The sequence below is a fragment of the Elephantulus edwardii genome, unplaced genomic scaffold (assembly GCF_000299155.1).
Source record: "Elephantulus edwardii isolate Elephantulus edwardi_28Jun2011 unplaced genomic scaffold, EleEdw1.0 scaffold00019, whole genome shotgun sequence".
NCBI classification, from domain to species: domain Eukaryota; kingdom Metazoa; phylum Chordata; class Mammalia; order Macroscelidea; family Macroscelididae; genus Elephantulus; species Elephantulus edwardii.
Genome location: NW_006399769.1, coordinates 7,618,119 through 7,631,346, shown reverse-complemented (window position 1 = coordinate 7,631,346; position 13,228 = coordinate 7,618,119). Strand labels below are relative to the sequence as shown.

The 13,228-nt window shown below is 36.5% G+C and overlaps 2 pseudogenes; both read left to right on the top strand.

The window, feature by feature from the left end:
• The first annotated feature begins 925 nt into the window (after positions 1–925).
• Positions 926–1,471, top strand: LOC102857887 (annotated as a pseudogene).
• An 8,395-nt stretch (positions 1,472–9,866) lies between these two features.
• On the top strand, positions 9,867–10,084 carry LOC102857479 (annotated as a pseudogene).
• Positions 10,085–13,228: the final 3,144 nt, after the last annotated feature.

Below are 13,228 nucleotides of genomic sequence, written 5' to 3'. Positions count from 1 at the left end.
CAAAATATGGGTCAAAATATCTTTGACAACAAAGATAAAAAAATAATGAGTGGGGGAAAAAGTTCTTCAGGACCATTCACAATGGCTATTTGATTTGCCCTAGTCATTAGTCCCATAATAAGTCTATATTCTGGTTAATATTGAATAAAGAACAAATGAGAAACCTGTATTGAAATTAATCATTGTTTTTACTCTGTTCAAATCTTTCTTCTAGGAAAGCAGAATTTATGCTGTAGCCAAATCAGGTATTCGAATGTCTGAGGCCTTTAATATGGAGAATGTTAATAAAAGTAAGTGATTGTGTGTATTTAAGATTGCTGATTTATATCTTAAAAAGAAATTCATTGATCTTGGTATGGGGATATATACATACTAAACTCTTATGTAAGGAGTACATTATTAGGCTTTTACCTGAAAGAGAAATAAACTCAAGTTTGAGTGTTTTAAAATTATAGAAACATTGATCTCTATAGTCTTATATTCAGAGCTTAAACACATTACCTCCACTTGTTCTCTCCACCAAAAAAATTTTAAAAGAGACACATGTTCATTACAAAAATGAAAACATATGAACCCAGAATTATCAGGAATAAAAAAAGAAATTTTTCTATGGTTGATTCTACCAGCCCCTCGCTGTACGTCCCCTAACCCACATGTTTTCATTATTGTCAAGTTGGAATCACTTATGGTTTCCAAGACTGTCAGCAGTACAGGGAGAGATTGCCCATCTTTCTTCCTTGTATCTGCTGGTGGTTCAAATGTCAGAGAGGCACGGTCTATGGGTAAGCACAACTCCTTTTATACTGTGCCACCCACACTGCTAATCCATCTGTTAAAAGTAACGGGGCGGGGGAGTAACAGTGGGTTCTTTTCGGGTGCTGGCTGAGCACAGAGGAGCTGAGCAGCTGTATGAAAGTGGCTCAAGATGAATTCCTGTGGACTTGGATCTTAGCTAAAAGATAGCATCCCAGTAACTGAACTATCAGCCGGTGGTCCTTTTGAAAGCCATGATCTTCTTTGGAAAGGTTTTCTTGTGTGAAAAATGAACCTTTGCCAAGTCATCCTCTTGAATTATCAGAAAAAAATGTCCAGCTCAACCAAGATAAAATGAACTTTTCCACCCTGATGAACATCCAGGGTCTGTTTGCCCCCCTGAAGCTGCAGATGGAGTTCAAGGCCGTTGCAGCAGGTTCAGTGTCTCCCATTTCTTCCAAGTTCAAACCTCTCACCTGATATTTTGAGGGGAAATGATGAGCCCATTGGATTTGAAGATATTCTTAATGATCCTTCCCAAAGTGAAGTCATGGGCGAGCCACACTCGATGGTGGGTACAAGCGGGGTTTGCTGTAGAGCGGTGCTGGCAACACACCCGAAGGCTACAGGGTGTCCCGAGCTGTCTGCTTGGCTGTGTGCAACATTAAAAGTACTGACACATGAGACGTCTGCCTTAATGGTGTCTGTGACCATGTGAAATTATTTGCGTGTTTCGTTTATGGCGTGTGATAACTGACAGCATCAAGGGGTTATGGTTTTCAAACTCCTAGTTTGTATTAAAACTATAGCCTTCCATATCTGTGAGAACAGGTTGCTAATGAGTATCATAAAATTGCCTACAGGTTCCACTTAAACCCATTTCTAGGTATTCTATTTGTATATAAGTAACTGTTACCATTCTTTTGAGTCTATAATCTTTACAGTAGCAACTTTCAGGCTAAATATTTGTAGTGGATTTCCATAGCAACTTTCACATAAAATGGAGACTACTGTGTCTTGTCAGCATAGCCCAGTAACACACCTAAAAGTAATACTTACTCTATTGGTAATAATTTAGAATCTTTCATTTCTTCAGGGCAGAAAGGTTAAGTACTTAGTTTAAAACTTTGCCTTCACTTTTTTAAAGTGAAAAACAAAAACAACCAGCAGATCCAGGTTAAACTTTTGTGCTTCATAGATTTAGTACCAATATCTTTGGAGGCCTGGTAGCATAGCGTTGAGCTATTGACCAGGTCAGTGGTTCAGACCCACAGGAGTAAGGTGAGATGATTGCTCCCGTTAAGGTTTACAGCCTTGGAGACCCTGTGAAGGGTAACCAGGAGTCATATGGACTTCACACTAGTAGATTTTGTTTTTAATATGTATCAAATGCATTTAAAGCATTTTAATATTTCTTTAATACTGCTGCACAACTTGGCAAAACTCAATCTTTGTCCTCTTGTTAAATTTTTCATAATAATTAGAATGTTTAAACATTGCTGCTACCCACAAGTAATTTTCATAATATAATCACTTCTCAAAAATAATAAAAGTAACAGTGGGTTATTTCCTTGAAAAATTTTATTTTATATTGAAAATATGCACAGTAAAACTCAGTCCTGTTGCAGTATTTCTAGGTACAGTGATTGCATTGAATGTGTGGTGTGAATATTCTCTTTATTTCTGTTTTGGTTGTTTCTCTTCTATTTACTTAGTTGCCCTGCCCCTCCGCATTCTGTGAAATAGCTATTGAGTCTTTGGTCTTATATAATTTCTTTTTTAATGCAATGTTTATGGATGATGAACCCTTTAAATAGTTTACTTAATTTAGCGGTGACTTCAGGGGGTGGTTTCAACTCATTGTTTGAATAACAATTCAGGGACTTGGGAACTTAAAGTCAATAGACTTGGAAACTTCTCCCACTTTAGTAGGTCCAGTAACTCAGAAGTCTTTTAAGGATTTGAAATTCTGTCACATTTTTCTCCCTTTTTATCAGGATTTGTGTATCCTGTTTCTGAACAGAATTTTCAGCAGTGGTAGGTGTGTATCATCTAGTTACAGGGGAGAGGAGGCATTGGTTCACATAGACAGTACTGTCGTCCACTTTCTTCTCTGTTTCTTGTGTTTCTTCCTTTCTCTTTTTCTCCAGATAAAGGCCTATAGCTCTGTCTTACAAGGTCGATTGTGAGCATTTAATACTGTAGATTCTACCCATACAGGAAGATAGGCATAAACTTTAACATGTGTTAGCCTAGCTGACTGGATTGTCTATGAGACCATGGCCCCAAACCCTGAATCAAGAGAACTAATCCAAGAGGTGCCTGCTTATGTCTAACTAGTATCAGCATCTGTAGTTACCCACTTAGCCGTTTTCTTTTGGTTGTACAATTGTGGCACAGTTATAGACAACTTAGTATTTACCTTTTCATCCTTTTTTAAAAAATGTACAAAGTGATTTACATCAGTTATATCAGTGAGGCTGTGTGAACTCCCTCTGTATTTGATGCCATCTTTCCATTCCTGCAGTGAACCTGTGAGATCTGGAATTCAAAAGGTAATTGTTGTTGTTAGGTGCTTTCAAGTCCTCTCCAACTCGTAGACTCTATGATCAACAGCTCTGAACTTTGTTCTGTCCTGTGCCATCCTCACAATCTCTGACCTATCTGATCTCATTTCAACTCATTGAGGGGTGTCCTTTCTTTTGCTGACCCACCACCTTTCCCAGCATGATGTCTTTTTTTCCCCCAGGACTAACCCCTTCTGATAATACAGCCAAAGTATGTGAAATGCAGTTTCACATTGATTCTTCTTCTATCATTCTTACTCATTGTCCAACTTACAGATGCGTAAGAATCAATTAAAATTACCATGGTTTGGATCAGGTGTACCTTAGTCTTCACACTGACATTGTTGCTCTTTAGCACTGTGAAGAGGTCCGTGACAGCAGTTGTCCCAGTGCAGCATGTTGTTTGACTTCGTGACTGCTGGTTTCATGAGTATTGAGTGTAGATCCAAGCAAAAGGAAATTGTTAATGGCTTCAGTCTTTTTCTTACCATGATGTAACCTGTTGGTCCAGTGGAGAGGGTTTCTGTTTTCTTGATGTTGAGATGTAATCCATATTGCAGTTTTTTTACCTTCTGCAGCAAATGCTTCATGTCTTTTACTTTTTGTAATTAAGCCAAGTTGTATCATCAACATAGTGCATATGGTTGATGAATCTTCCTCCAATCCTGATGCCACATTCTTCTTCAAAGAGTCCATTGAATTGAATAATTTGTTCAGCATACAGACTAAATAGGTATGGAGAAAGGATACAACCCTGACACACACCTTTTCTGATTTTAAACCATGCAGGGTTGTATGGGGGGCGGGGGTAGTTTATTTATCATACACTAGTTTATTTACAAGCCATGCAGTTTTAAACAACAAAACAATACTTTTTATGTTTCAGGGTTTCCATCTTTGGCAGGGTGAACTTTCACTGCTGTCATTTTGCTATTAGTGGAAAATATTAGAATTACACTTTTTTAACAGGTTTAAAACATATTCAGATGCTGACTTTCACAGGTTTTACTAGTTAAATCTAGTTTATAAACCTAGGTTATAAAACTAGGTTATACAAGCAAAGTGAATACTGCCTAGAGGGTACTTCTCCAGCTTACATGTCATCCCATCCATCATAACCACAAATGAGTGAATAGTAGTGCTGCACGCAGTTGAGTCAAATACAACTCAACAACCCTAAGAAGAACTGGTGAATATTCGTTTCTGTAAGTTTACCTATTCATGTAATTTCATAAAAAGGAGAACATGAAATTTTGGTTATTCAACATGATGTTCTCCAGGTTCATTCACATTGTAAGATATTTTTGGAACTCATTTTCATCATTAAGGTGTATTCCATTGTATGCATGTACTGCATTTTTGAAAAGTGTTTTTACCATCTGTTTTGCTGTTGTGAATTGTGCTTCAATGGCCATAGGTGTGCATATTTGTGTATTAGTTCTACTAGGTCCCTAAGTTACGGACCCAGGTGTGAAATAGCTAAATCGTATGGCAAGTCGAGCTCGAGTGTTGTTTTGTTTTTTAAATTTTATTAACTTTAATGAACATTTATAGAGATTTTGGATTTCCATTCATTGTTACACTTTTCTCCCTGCCCACCCCTCCCCCTAGTTCACTCTTCTCTGAAAAGTAAAAGAAAAATTCCTTCATTGGTATACAGTTTCCCTGCCCTGAGTACTCTCCACTATGCAATCTTCATTCTTGAACTCTTGTAATAACCATAATATACTTTTTTTTTTAACTTTAAGGAACAGAAATTTATTTTTTCACAATGTTGAGGGTTAACAGTCTAAATCAGAGCCTTGCTATGTCAATCCCTTCCTTATTGGCAACCCTGGGTATACCTTGATATCTTTGGCTTGTAGATAAGTCTTCACATGGTATAATCTTTCCCTATGTATGCATTTCTCTGTCTATTCTGGTATTTTTTAAATTCTTTTTTTTCAAAATTTATTATATCAGTGAAAATTTACAGAGACTTTGGATTTCCATTCATTCATTGTTGCACTTTTTCTCCCCTCCCAACCCTCCCCCCTAGTAAAAAGTAAAAGAAAAAATTCTTTCATTGTTTTACAATATATATCACTTTTAAACTGTTCTCCCTTCATCTGTTTCAATGTACTATACATAATTTATGCAGTTTTTCTCAGTCTTACCCCAACCCTGATGTCAGTCCCATTCTACAACAGTGGCACTACATAATATTTGTCCTTTTGTGACTGAGATAATTGACTCAGAATAATGTCCTCCAGGGTCCCCCATTTTGAATAATATTTCATGAGTTCCTTGTTTTTCAATGTAGCATAGTATTCCATTTGTGAATATACCACAGCTTCTCTATCCATTCATTTGTTGATGGGCACTTTGGTTGTGTCCAACTCTTTGCTATTGTGAACAAAGCCGCAGTTAACATGGGTGTGCATATATCCGCTTGGGTGGCGGTTATGGTTTCTTTGGGGTATATTCCAAGTAGTGGAATTGCTCCGTCAAATGGTATTTCTATTTGCAACTTTTTGAGAAAGCACCATACTGCCTTCCATAGTGGCTGCACCATGTTACACTCCCACCCACAGTGAATAAGGGTTTCAGTTTCTCCACAACTTTGCCAGCATTTGTTGCTTCCTGCTGACTGGGATGAGATGATATCTCAGAGTTGTTTTGATATGCATTTATCATAGAGCTAGGGATTTTGAACATTTCTTCATGTGTTTATTGGCTGTCAGAATGTCTTCTTTGGTGAAGTGTCTGTTCATATCCTGTGCCCATTTTTCAGTTGGGTTCTTTACTTTTATCGTGTTGCGGTGCTGGAGTATTTTAGAAATTCTAGATTTACGTACCTTATCTGACATGTCATTACCAAATATTTTTTCCCAGTCTCTGGCTTCCCTTTTTACCCTGTTGGAGAGCTTTTTGGATATACATAAGGATTTGATTCTTAGAACAGCCCATTCATCTATTTTATCCTCTCCTGGTTGTAAATTTTTCAGGATGCTTGGAAGACTATTGATGTTGTGGATTAGGACTTCTAGAGTTCTTCCAAGCTATTCTTTAATAAGTTTTATAAGTTTATAGTCTTTGGTTTTAGTCCTAGGTCCATGATCCACCTTGAGTTGGTTTTTATGTATGGAGTGAGGTGTGGATCTTACTTGAAATTTCTGCAGATAGTTTTCCAATTTTGCCAACACCGTTTGTTAAAAAGGCTTTAATTTCCCCACTAAACTGCTTTCATCTCCTTGTAAAAAATCAGTTGACCATAGGTAGATAAATCAGTTGACTATAGGTAGATAGCCTGATTTCCAGGTTTTCAATTCTATTCCATTTATCTATGTGTCTTTCATTGTACCAGTACCATGCTGTCTTAACCACCATGACAGTGTAGTAGGATTTGAAATCAGGGAGTATAGCTCGAGTTTTTTTAAGAAAACCCCAGATTGTTTTCCGCAATATCTATACCATTTTGTATTCTAAGTAATTATTGATTAATTATCACCTGTCCTCTCTTCTTAGCATTTAAGAAATTCTAGCTTTTCCACATGACTTTTTCTTGGTAAAAGCTCAAGAATTAAGTTACTTTGATATCGTATCAGTAGTAAGACTATGAAAAGTCAGACTGTTTTTATATAGGGTGTTACCTACTTGGATCAGTTAGTAGGCAGGTGTTTTCTTCAATTGTGATCATCCAGAGGTAAGTGTGGACTGTAGATGCCAAGGGAATAAGAACTGTGATTCGTGCTGGAAAAAGCCTGCCGTCTGGTTGAGAAGCTAGCATATGTTATGAAATAATAAACCATATGAGAGGATGAATAAACTTAGACATGCAATAGTTCATGAGATAGATTTTATAGCCTGTGTCAGTCCACTTGGTCTTTAGTTAAAAGTTTTGTTAATTCGCATTCATAGTAATAAGACCAATGTGATTTAAAAATAGATTTAAAAATGAATGAATACTAAATAATTTGGTTTTTCCCCCCTCTCCCTCTGTTTCAGGTTCTACTGTGATGCCTTCCTATAATACATCAGGACTTTATACCTCTTTGATATACAAGAATATGACAACCCCAGTATACACAACTTTGAAGGGGGTAACTCATTCATGTTGCTGTTAAACATATGGCTCTCTTCATAATGAATCAAGACAACTGTTTATTTCAGCTCCAGATTCCATTCTTGACCTTTACCCAGCCTTTGAATTTGCAGTATGTTAAAAGTTCAAACTAAGAGACTGAAAACTGAGGAGATGGCAGGGTCTTGAGATGATACTTACAGCATATTAGAGGTCGGAGTCAGTTCTGTTGTGTCCTGTGTGATTTTCTTTTTTCTCTCTCCCAGTGAGACTTTTGTTTAAAGAAAATATATTCTTAGTGATGTAATGATTAAAGTGTTAGATCTTTGTGCAAGTGCCAAGGTCAGTGCCTTGCTTGAGGCAACTAATTAAAATAAGAATGGCCACATTTTAGAAGCCTTAGTATTTCTAGAATCTTTTATTATTGATGGATGCTTTCCTGATTGGTATTGGAAGCTTAACAGCATGTAACTTCTATAATGCAGAATGTATTCTTTGAAAAAAATCTTCTCCCATGACTTTGTTAAGACAATGTCTGTCTAAAGAGAGGGGAAACTTTGATGATGGCTACAGAGAAACTGTTTTGCTTTGCTTTAGAAGGCCACCCAGATTAGCAGCAGCCCCTTCCTGGATGACTCCTCTGGCTCTGAAGAAGAAGACAGCTCCAGATCCAGCTCCCGAACATCTGAGTCCGACACACGCAGCAGGAGTGGGCCAGGCAGTCCCAGAGCCATGAAACGAGGTGAGGAAAATTTTAGACAAGATAGCTGATGGCATGTTTACTCTGACTTCCAGTGACCTTAGGTATGACAGACTGAAACATTGCCCAATCCTGTGTCCTCTTTACAATTGCTAGGATGTTCGAATCCATTACAACTGCTGTTCCAGTCAGTCTCATTGCTGGACTCCCATGCCTGGCTGGTCCTCTTCTTCACCAAGCATAATGTTTTCCTTGATTAATTAATCCCTCTTCCCGACCTTTACATCACAAGTTAGTATGACAGTGTTCTATTTAGATCCACAAGATTTTAATTTTGAAAAAGATCCTCAAGCCTTTATTTGTAGTCTGTCTCAGTTGGGAAGCTTCCCTGAAATGTGCTCAGCATAAGTGACCCCACTGGTGTTGGAAATACCATGTCATAGCTTCAGCATCACTACAAGCACATGAGCTTTCGTATTAGGACACACTGATGAATGGGTAGTTCAGAATGATATATTAACATTGTCATGATGTTGTTATGTGCCATCGAGTTTCCTGTGACTCATAGCAACTATATGTACAACAGCCCTAAACCCTGTTCTATCCTGTGCCAATCTTATTGTCTCTGACACACCTACCCTATTACCCCAGTCACTGAATCTGTCCTTCTCATCAAGGGTCTTCCTCTCCTGTGCTGTCCCTCTACCCTCCCAGGCATAACGTCCCTCTCCAAGGATGGATCTCGCCTTGCAACATGTCCAAAGTATGTCACATGGAAGCTTAAGAATCCTTGCCTCCAAGGAACAGACTGGTTTCACTCCCTCTAGGACAAATCAGTTTGTTCTCTTAGCAGTCCATGGTATATTCAATACTCTTCTCCAACACAGCTCAAAGACATCAGTTCTTCTATTATCTCTAATAATTTTTCAGCTCTCTGATGTGTAGCAAGTGATTACAAAGACCTGTATCAGGTGCACCTTTGTCTCCAGATTTACATCATTGCTCTTCAGTACTTTGGAGAGGTCTCTGACAGCACACTTTCCCAACACAATGTCTTTTAATTTCCTGGCTGCTGGTGCCTAGAGTGCTGATTGTAGAGCCAAGCTGTTTACAGTCTCAGTCTCTTCACCATCCATCATGAGAAGCTGCCACTCAGCCCGGTGGTGAGAATCTTTGTTTTCTTGATATTGAGCTTCAATCCGTATTGAAGACTGCAGTCCTTGACCTTCTGCAGCATGTGTTTCAGGTCCTCCTCAGTTTAAGCAAGCAGGGTTGTGTCATCTTCCTACATTGTCATAATATGTCCTTTATTAAAGTACTGAAATGACCTAGTTCTCAAATGATTGAATAATAGGTAATGACCTAAGCTCTTTATTTTATTCATTGTATTAAAAATCATGTGTAAAGCTGCTTTAAAAAATAATTTATCTCCAAACTTATTTAGTGATCCTCCAAATAATAGCTTGAAACTTCCAAATGGTTTTTTAATAAAGGCTAGTAAATTATTATTCGACTATCCCATTGATTTTTACCTTATTGCTGTTAGCAAGTAAATTAGTTTACATATGTCTTTAGGATTTATTGCTTCTATGAAAACGACAAAAAAATCCAAATGAGTTCATGTTTAATTGAACGTAAATGAGAAATACTACTGAAATCATATTATTTGGAGTTGGTGGTTGGTTTGTTTCTTTAATGTGTAACATTGATTACTTTCAAATTCATTTGTTTTTCCACCCTGAGCCTTGAAGAGTGATGTGGCTGGGGCTTCGCCAGCCTCACTATGTCTGCAATTTTTAATTTCGGAGTCTTTTGACTGTAATCTTGCTGCTTATATATACCTTTATTTATATCTGACCTCTGACATCCAGTGTCCTAGACAGAAATAAAACAGGATTGTAAAGTATATTTTTGAAGGGTGCCTAAATTGGTTAACGGAAGAGTCCTTATGTTGCCTTGTGTTGTGTGGTAATGGTCTTCAGCATCCTGTTCACACAATAGCTTGGAAAAATGCCGAGATTTAACTGCTGTCAGATTTCAGCACGAGGAAAAAAAAGGACTAATCTGCAGAGAATAATGTACAGAATGGTTACCCTTTTTGTCTGAATATTAAGTGAATTACATGTCTAGCTCCTGTTCTTTTTTTATGTTATTGGACCAATGTTAAATATAAGTATCTAATTAAGACATGACCTTTTAATATTCAAATTTTTCTGTAATAATCAATGTCCGCGCTACAGTGTTATTTCAAGTATCATTCTATTGTGTCAGATAGCAGTTTTAGTGAGGTATTCCTAAGACATATGGTAGAAAACAGAATTGATAAATTACTCAAGTTCCTTTCACAGTGGTCTGGAAATGATAAATCTTCATACTGTGAGTAAAAAATGATTACTAAAATTAAGTGGTTTAAAATGTGATTGCCAAAAATCAATAAATTAAGGTTTGACATTTGCCTGTGTGTCAGTTATACTTCTTTATAATTCTTAATAAGAAGTATATTGCTAGACTATTGCTTATATTATTTACATATATAAAAACGACATAGTTATAATCATGCAGAATATTTTTATTATTTGTAATTCTTGCACTTTTTTTAGACTCTTTCAATGCTTTAAATCTAGTTCTTCATGGTGAAGGCCAAGAAAATAGAGCCAGTCATGGAAAATGTAGGATTTGGAATAGTTATATTACTTAGGAGAATTAACAACTAGAATTTGTACCACCCCAGCATTCACTATTGATACGACTTCTTTACTTCTTCTTTTAGGTGTATCTCTGTCCTCTGTGACTTCTGAAAGTGACTATGCAATTCCTCCGGATGCTTACTCCACAGACACCGAATGCTCACAGCCCGAGCAGAAGCTTCTGAAAACGAGCTTGTCTTCCAGTGAAAATGGGAAAAATGTAATTGAGGCTTTATTTTTTCCCCCACATGAGTGAATCAGTTAGTTTGAACATTTAAAAGGATACTTAATGTGTTTGGGTTTCTTTTAATCTTTTAAATTAGGAACCACTGGAAAAATCTGGTTACTTATTAAAGATGAGTGGAAAAGTCAAGACTTGGAAGAGGAAGTGGTTTATTCTTAAAGGTGGTGAATTACTCTATTACAAATCTCCAGTAAGTATAAAGTGCTTGCTACTTAGAACTGAGTCCCTCGTGCTTCTGATTTCTTCCCCCCCCTTTTTTAATGTATTATCTTTTTTGTTTATTTGTTTCTCTTTTTTAATTTTTTAAATTTCATTTTTCTTATTAATTTTAATGAAATTTTACAGAGACTTAGGGCTTCCAGTCATTCATTGTTGCACTTTTCTCCCTGCCCGCCCCCTCCCCCCAATTCACTCTTCTTGAAAAGTAAAAGAAAAACTTTTTTTGTAATAATAATATAACGCATTTCTTTTTGTTAAGATTATGTTGTTGTTGTTATGTGCCATTGAGTCACCTGCGACTCCTAGCCACCCTAAGCCTGAACCCAGCCCAATCCTGAGCCAGTCTCACTCACTCCGACACACCTAAATCCTTTTATGCCATTGCACTATTACTATTATAAGCAGTCATTTTATATTTTATTTATTTTCTTTCTTTCATACAGAGTGATGTGATTAGAAAACCACAGGGCCATATTGAACTTAGTGCATCCTGCAGTATTTTAAGAGGGGATAACAAACAAACAGTTCAGGTATTAATTTATTATTTTCTTAAACTTTTATTTACTTAATTCTTTTGGTGATGGGTGAACATATATAAAACTCCACTAACACTTGAGCATCCATCCTATTGGAGAGAAGGTTGGATGAACCATATTTCTTCATTCATGTTGGATTCAGATTGATCCCTTAAAAGTATATGAAAGTCCAGAATTTCTTAAACCATTAATATAAGTGAAGTTTGAATTGGATAATTGCCCACTTTACTTTCTCTCCATACTTAAGTTCTCAAGTAGTCTTAACTCCCAAACTATTAACCTGTTTTAGGGAGGATTATGTGGTAAATTATTCCCAATTCAGTATTAAAGAAAATGTTTTCATTTTAATGCAAAGCTCTAAGTTGTCAGTTATTACAAATTCCAAATGGTGTTAACACCTAAAGAAGATAGATACTGGCAAGTCAGAGGCCATCTGAGTTCCTGCTGGATTTACACAACAGAGGGAGGCTCTGCCTGTTTTACCCATCCATGAGACCAGTATGTCCAGAAACTTGTTCAGTTCAAAACACAGGCTGATGAGGCTATCTGGGATGTGCAGTGTAATGTCAGACACTTTCTGTATTGCTGTCAACGATTGTTGTTGTGTTGTTTTTTTTTTATCTTGTGCCTTTGGAGTCTAGGACAAGAACTGCTCAAAAGTTTAAAAAAGAGAATTAGGCAGTATCTTGGAGAAAGACAGGCAGGAATCATTTGTAAAACTTGTGAAATACATAGAAAATGTGTGGTGTGGTTAATTTAAAACTAGCAAAAAAATCTCCATAGGGTCAGCTGTGAGTTGGTTCTGACTCAGTGGCAGTGAAAATGAGTGAAAAAATTCTGACCATATGTTCTAAGAATTTCTCCTTAAATATGCAAAGTTTTATTTCTATGTTGATATTTCATTGCTGTAATAACACCTCTTTAGTTTCTCAAAATAAGTTCTCCTAAGTATAGTTTCCAGTTTTCTGCTTTTCATTTTAATAACAAAGAGCCAAAGAAAAAATAAGAGTTGAACCATTAAAAAAAAAACCAACACAACAAGAAAACCACAACAAAACTAAACATAAGGAACAAAGAAAAAAATGTGAGGAATAGATAAGATAAAAAATCATGACTAAAAATTTATTATGATGAAAAATTATTAAGCAGACTTAAGTGAAAAATTATTTCATAAAAATTAGTATAATTCATACAAAATAGCTAAAATAATATATATTATTATGGAATCATACTTATTTGGAAACTATGATACAGATGTGGCATGTTCTATGTTAAGTAATGTTAGAATGTTTGTTAGCACTTTCTTATGTATTTTTCAATCTTAAATATTCAAAGTTTCTTTTCCTATCTGTTTCAGTTGATCTCTGAAAAACACACATACTATCTGACTGCAGATTCTCCCAATATATTGGAGGAATGGATTACAGTGTTACAGAATGCTCTTCGAGCCCAAGCTGCC